We start from the raw sequence: 7,376 nt of genomic DNA on the forward strand, positions 1-7,376 counted from the left end.
AATCGGCGACGTAGGCGGCTGACAGAGGCGTCATCCTGCTGCACGATAATGCACGTACACATGTTGAGGGTCCGACACCACCATATAGTCCGGACTTAGGTCCTTCTAATTAGCATTTGTTTGGGATTCTGAAAGAAGTTTTGAGTGGTAAGCAATTCGCAGGTGACGACGAACTTAAAAATGCTGTTAATCAGTGGATAAATGGTCTGGCGGCACAAGAATTCGACGAGGAAATACTGGAGCTGGTGTATCGCAACGATAAATGTCTTAATTCATGTGGCGATTATATACAGAAGTAGTATAAGGTATGTATGTAGTTTAAGAGAAATAAAAAAATATTTATAAAGCTTTCAGAATAAATTTTTTTACAATGAAACGGTCTTTATTTTAGAGATAACTTCTCGTAAAATTTTTTCCATTTCGTAAGAATAAATAACCAATTTCAGGAAGGTATAACAACTTTGTTGACAGTTTTTATTTTAATAAGTTTGGTTTCGTTTATTTCGAGAATTCTAACAACAATTTTATGCTGTATAAACATTATGTATGCAGTTAAAGATTATGTATGCCATAGGGATTAGTTCCGGGCCCTGCGTGACTGGAGGGAGAGGTTTTTTAGCGGGTGAGAGCTCCGCACTGACATCAGAGCGGGCCTGCCGGCGGCTGGCAAGCTTTTTCCTCCTCCTACGAAAAAAAAAACATTATGTATAAACAGAAATTGAAATAGAATAAAAATAATACAATTCATTAAAATTATTTGTTTTTTTGGATGGTCAAGATTTTTTTTTGCGGTTCATTTTCATATTATCAAGGACTCCTATTTAATTATAAAACGTGTAACACCGCTTTAAAAACATTCTTTTAATTATGCAAATATTAAATAAAAAAACTATAGTTCTGTTTTGTTAATAATTCCATTTAAATGAATCGTAAACTAAGACAGATGTTTTTGACGGAATTCAGTTTATTAGGCACTGGATAGAATTTTAAGCAAATTATAAACACCGATGTAATTTATTCATTAGGTATCTAATATCTGAGTATTTATACATATTTTACATAATATTTTTCTTCATTATTTTTTCTAAGAAATAACTTACGCTGTTTGGAGAACAGCTAGACGTTTAATTCCTTACTTGTATCCGGCCGACCTTCTTGGCCAAATGATGGCGTCTTTCCTTTTTCTCTGATAGCAATCAGAACTGACATTCCAGTTCCACTCAAATTTGTTATTTCTTATATTTAATAAAATTAATTTTTGACCATAAAATGTAAAAGAGACTTAGGTAACTATAATTGAACTTAAGATAGTGGCCAATAAATAATTAATTTCTGTCTCTTGTCGTATTATAAATAAATTTCTCAAAACTTAACGACAAAACATAAAAATCAGCAATAGAAACTACCCCTAATTAGATTAATGAGTAATTAACGAGAATATCCTATTACCAAAACAGAGCGCATACTGTACTTGTACTAGATCGTAAAATAAATATTCTATTTAATGTAATAAGAATTTAAAAAAAGTAAAAAGAGGTCTTTTTACCTTTTTGTTTTTTTTTTAAATTTAAACAAAATCTGGTTTATAAAATAATAATACAAGTACTCATTAGTATATTACAAGTATTTTCGACACTTCAGTTGCTATAAAAATGAAATGTTACTAAAATAATCTATCTGAAGAATAATAAAATTTAATTAATTTTTTTTTTGTTTTTTCTCTTTATGAAAGTGAAGAATGGACTAAAGTAAAATAAACAAGTTTATATTGATAGTTTTTTCCTATTTTAAATTATATAATTATTAATTTTTTTGATAAAGGAATAAGAATGATTATTATTATTATTTGCATTGACTTTTTAAAGCCACTTCCCTTCCTAATCTGCTTTTAGATTTGGGTGAGTGATTGCAAAGACAAGCGTGAATGAGGAAGTAATATTAAAAAATAAAAAAAACCTGTTAGTGATGAGTATTTAAGATTTGTTTATAAAAGGGAAGGTATTTATTTTAACATGTTTGTACCTATACAGTAAAAAGTTTAATTCTGATGTGTTCGTGACACTTATTTGTTAGATTCTTTTTTTCACTATGCTGTTTGAATATGTAATAGTAAAACACTAAATACGAAATCTTTCGTACCTTTTTATAATTTCAATATTTTTTAAAAACCTATTTTAATTTTTTGTTAGAAAAGTTACAGTAAAAAATTAACTACAGTAAAATTCAAGAGAATCATAGCGATAATATTTTGCGTAGAAATTGGATGAAATAATTTTAAAATAAGTTGTTAATGAAAATTTTTTCCGGAGTATCACATACTTCTAATGAAATTCTACTTTATAAGATGTAAAATGTTTCTAATAACTGTTATAATCTTTTATTATTACTGCAACGGCCACTCTCGCTCTCTCTCTCTCTCTCTCTCTCTCTCTCTCTCTCTCTCTCTCTCTCTGTATACTAATAACAAAAAAATGAAAACGGTAGAATAGTCTTTAATTGGTCTTAACAAAGTATAAAACAGAATAAATGAAACTGAGAAAATAATCATTCCTGAACCTGACAATTTTTATTTATCTATATTATTAAATCAAATATTACCATTGTAACCATAGAAAACAACCTTAAATTTTAGACTTTTTTTGCAGTTTTCTAGGAATAAATCTTTGATATTTTCTGATATTCCTTATTATTCAAATATTCACTGCTTCTGATACCATCACACGATATCTTACGGTAACAAAAATTGAACGAATTTGATATTTTAACATTCTTTCCGAGATAGATCATCTATCATACATGCATTCGAATTAAGTTATTTAAGAAGAAAACAACTTCTTTAAATGTAAAGGAGTGATGTAGACAGATAATTGAATATAAATTATAAAAAGACGGTTTTTAAGTATATATAAACACTAAAGGTGAAATAGTTAAAAAATTATTCACTAAGTTAAATTTTTATAACTGTTTCAAAACATTTTCTGAAAATTCAGTCAAACGTCAGAAAACTTAACATAAATAAGTTTTTTATAGATTGATCTTTTTCATAGAATCTTTTATACACAAATAGTACGCAAACGCTTAAGGTCGACTATTAAATTGATATTAAACCTATTACTATTATTATTATTTCCTCTTACTATTACGAGTAGATATTAATATATTGCCTATATTATTATTGTTATTATTATTATTACCTATTACTATTACATATTCTATTTAAATTTCCTGTTTATGTATTAATTCTCATTCTCACTATAATGTTATAAGTTGGAGTCATTATGAAAAGTTTTATTTAAATAGAATTATTTTAATCAATTAAATAAAAAAATAAACAGACTAATAAAAGCGATGGTAATTTTAATCTTGCATTCAACAGAGCTATTTTTAAATAAGACGTATTTTTCTTCAACTTGTTTGCTTTTATAATTTATACTAGAATATATCTTTAATTCAGATTATGCAGTTAAACATATTATTTATATTACGAGGTAAATTTTAATATTTACTAAATTAAACAATAATTATGGATTTAGTATCTTGTTACTAAAACGTGTTTGAATTACTGACGAATAAATAACAGAACTTAATGAAATCATTAAAAACGTATAAGTTTTTGTATTAATACAAGATTTTGTATTTAAATTTTTGTACTAATTGCTTTTTTTTATACAACTATTACTACTTGATTAAGAATACTCAAATATCTAATGAATAAATTACATCCCAAATTACTGCTGTCAGGGTTTTAAAATTCTAATCAATGTGCCAAATGAAACACTACAAAGGTAAGTTTTTTTTATTATTGATTTATGTTCCGTTTGCTTGTAATTTACGAATGATAAACTCAGTTTTATTAGTTATACTAAGATAATTATTTACGTTTATAAAGCGGCATTAATCGATTTGTAATTATGCAGTTGTCCTTGCTGATATGGTAATTAACTCTCAAAAATCTTGTTCCTTAGATTATACAGAGTGTTCTTCCGAACTTTTATAATCTAATCTACTCGTAAAAATAATGGAAAAAGTTCAGTTAAACATATGTTTTAAAATGTTTCGTTTGCTAGTTATGGCTAGTGAAAGATTTCGCTCGGAATTCAGCTACCCTGGTGAAATGATGTCGTACTAAAATTTTTAGGATGTTAATTAAGGAGCAGAATTACTGATTTCTTATGATTTTTAATTGGAAAAATTAGATAAAATAGGTACCAGAATCATATCTGCAGTAATGTTTGAGAAATCTGGGATGAAAATTAATAAAATGGGGTAAAAATCCCTGCTTTTTTATGTTTGACGAACAATAACTTTGTTACATGGGTAATAAAACAAAACCTTTTTAAACAAAACTTGTAGAAAATTGTTTTTATTTATATAAATTAATATAATTAATTTAAATTTAACTATTAATAAATTTATTATTATTAATATTTAAAAAAATGATAATTTAATATCTTTGTTAACTAGTTTTATATGAAGAAAGGGATCCTGTTAAAGCGAATATCTGCTACTGTATTACTCTTACCCTTTTAAGTATTTTATTATTTGATATATAATCAACGAATTTAAAATTAAGATTTATTGCATATTCACTGTCATTTTAGTATGTTCGATTTTTTTAATTATTTTTTTTTAAGTTCTATTGCCATCTGAGAATCGAGCTTAATAGTTTGACAACATTTCATGAAAATTTGTGTATTGCGTATTCGTATATACATACATCATATTCAATTTTTTTTTTCTCAGTTCGGTAATAACTATTTTATTTATTTATAATTTTTAACTGTAATAGTTACTTGGTACATTCATTTTTTTATGAATATATAGAAATAGAGTAAAATAGAATTTAAGTTTTAATTGAGTAGTTTCGAAAATTAACTTTGTGTAAGAATGAATAAAAAATTACATAGTATCTAAAATCTGTTAGTAAAACAGTAAATAGATTTGTGCTGCATGGTTTTCATTGAGAAGATACTTCTTATTGGCATTTCTCAAATATTTATTTGTCCATGAGCTTAGGTGTGCTCGTAATAAAGTTACTGAGATAACTTTATTTGATATGACACGATGAAAATATTACGCAATTTTTTTAAGATAAAATTATTTGATAATAATTAAGTTTTTGAATAAAAAGATCTATGTTTAATTTATTTGGTTTCAGGGCACTATTACAAAATATTATTTCAAAATATAATATGCATTGGATCATAGTATTAATTTTAGTTGTAACCGCAGTCGTTACTATCAAGTGTGAGGAACTCATTATTCCTACTTATCGCTACGAAAATCAAGTAATTTACATAGCACCAATAAAAAATTGTGGTGACGGGTTTATCAAAACCTTTGTAGGTGACTGTAGACGGTCTCTGAGAAAAAAGAAATTTTATGGATTTTTTTGGTGACAAAATTGAAGAAGATGAATTATGTTAAAAAAAACAATTATTGAGGCAAAGTACACATCTGTAAGTAAGATTTTACTTAAATAAACTGAAAATTAACGATTATTATTTTTAAATTGCCTTATACGTTAAAGCTACTGGAATTGAAAGTTTACTCAATTAATATAATAATCTACCATAGAGACTTTAGATTCGTGTAAAGCTTTGTGTATAAATCAGTATTTCTGGTACTGCAGAAGCTGATTTGCTTAGTTTATAGAATTTGGCCTTTTTTATTTTAACACACTTATAAATGTGAATCATGAAAATTTAAAATTTAAATTGTGTAATTCTTCCGTACGGTGATATTGTTGTTTATGTTGTAAACTAAAGAAATAGTGATTGAATTGTTACAAACTGATTTTATCGTTGTTTCTACGTATTTTTACTTTACAGAATATTTTTAACAGACGAAGGATTTATTGTGACGATAAAAAATTCTCCCCCGCCTACCGTCGTCCTGAAGTAAGTCATGAAAGACAAAATACAGCCTAATATTTTGTCTGTGAGTATCAGGAAGGTTACCTTAAATATCATAAACTCTGGTTTGGGAGCTTGTGTGTTTTAGGGATTATTTATACCGTATTAAATGTTAAGAAGATGCGGATTAGGACGAACTGAGATACTGAGGAAATTCTTTGCATATTTATCATGATTGGAATTAGTAAAAAAATCTATTCATACTTCAGAAGTTATCCAAAAATTGAAAGAATCAATGATAATACTATAATTATAATGACATTTCTTTGAAACAATTGAAGTTTGTAAAAATAAATTTTAATCATTTTTATAATCTTTTATTAGTCTTAACCTATCGATTATATATATTTTTTAATGAGCGGTTTTTATTGAATGATGTTAGCAATATTTTTCAATCTTTTAGGAAAAATATTCTTTAGTTTGTGGGTAGAGATTCAAACTTCCATGAAGAAAAATTGGGATATTTTTTATTCTGTTGTGTAAGAAATTAAATAATTCTTATTTATATAACAAGAGCCACACAAGCAATGAATAGCCACTCTTCATTGCTTGTATTACAGAAGATTCAAGCAATGAACACGGAAGCTCAATTTGTAAAAATAAAGATGTCATAAAGTAACGCCTAGTTGTTAGAAAAGTGTGGTTGGAAGAAGCCATCGGTGGATTTAGTCAAAGTTTAAAACCAACAATATTATTAAACAGAATATTATCTTTGGTCACTTGCATACATTTTCCCTAGCTACACAGTCATCCTACAATTGAAATGGGGAATTTTTCTTTTTGATAATGTAAATAATTCAAAATCCATAAATCACTAAAAAATAAGCTCATTAATAATAATTGGCTTTTTTGTTACTCATGGTCTTTACGTTGAATAATGGTACGGTCTAAATCTACCAAACCATTCCCATTCATAAATTATGATGCGAATCGTCTAGTTAGACATATAATTGTATATATGTAGCTGTAAAAAAATATGTAATTAAAAATTAATATCACTTTTGCATTCAAGTGAAAATATTAAACGTGTTTTTTTTTTATGTTGGCAGTTACGATACATTTCACATAGATTAACTGATGACTTCTACTACATTTACACCTAGTGGAGTGAAATCATAACTGGCTTCTAATTATAATATTAATCAAAAGCTTACCATTATTTACTTTATTTCTTTTTAAAGAATTATTATCAGAGTAATATTTTAAAAGTAACATTTTTATTTTCAAGTGTTAGAAGTTTATTTTAAATAACACATATATTTTCCAATGTAAGGTTAATAAAGTGACCAATTAATGTGGAAATTATTCGAATTAATGATATTTAGTATTTTTTTTAAATCTCATTTTTGTTTTATCAAGGCAGAAGATTAACGATTATTATGTATCAAGTATTTTTTAAACAAAATATATAATATGTAGTAATGTTTATCATAAATAAAAAAATATGTTTTCAGTGCTGAA

General features: G+C 26.3%; 1 long non-coding RNA gene across 2 annotated transcripts in view; it reads left to right on the forward strand.

The window, feature by feature from the left end:
* The window catches only part of LOC142319172 (uncharacterized), a 28,358-nt gene extending 20,982 nt beyond the window's left edge, over window positions 1–7,376 (forward strand). For both annotated transcript variants that reach the window (XR_012755120.1, XR_012755121.1), the window contains exons 3-4: window positions 5,159–5,459; window positions 6,965–7,376. This is a non-coding gene — a long non-coding RNA (uncharacterized LOC142319172). The remainder of the gene's footprint in view (window positions 1–5,158; window positions 5,460–6,964) is intronic.

Source organism: Lycorma delicatula, chromosome 2 (assembly GCF_047948215.1).
Source record: "Lycorma delicatula isolate Av1 chromosome 2, ASM4794821v1, whole genome shotgun sequence".
In the NCBI taxonomy this organism is placed as follows: domain Eukaryota; kingdom Metazoa; phylum Arthropoda; class Insecta; order Hemiptera; family Fulgoridae; genus Lycorma; species Lycorma delicatula.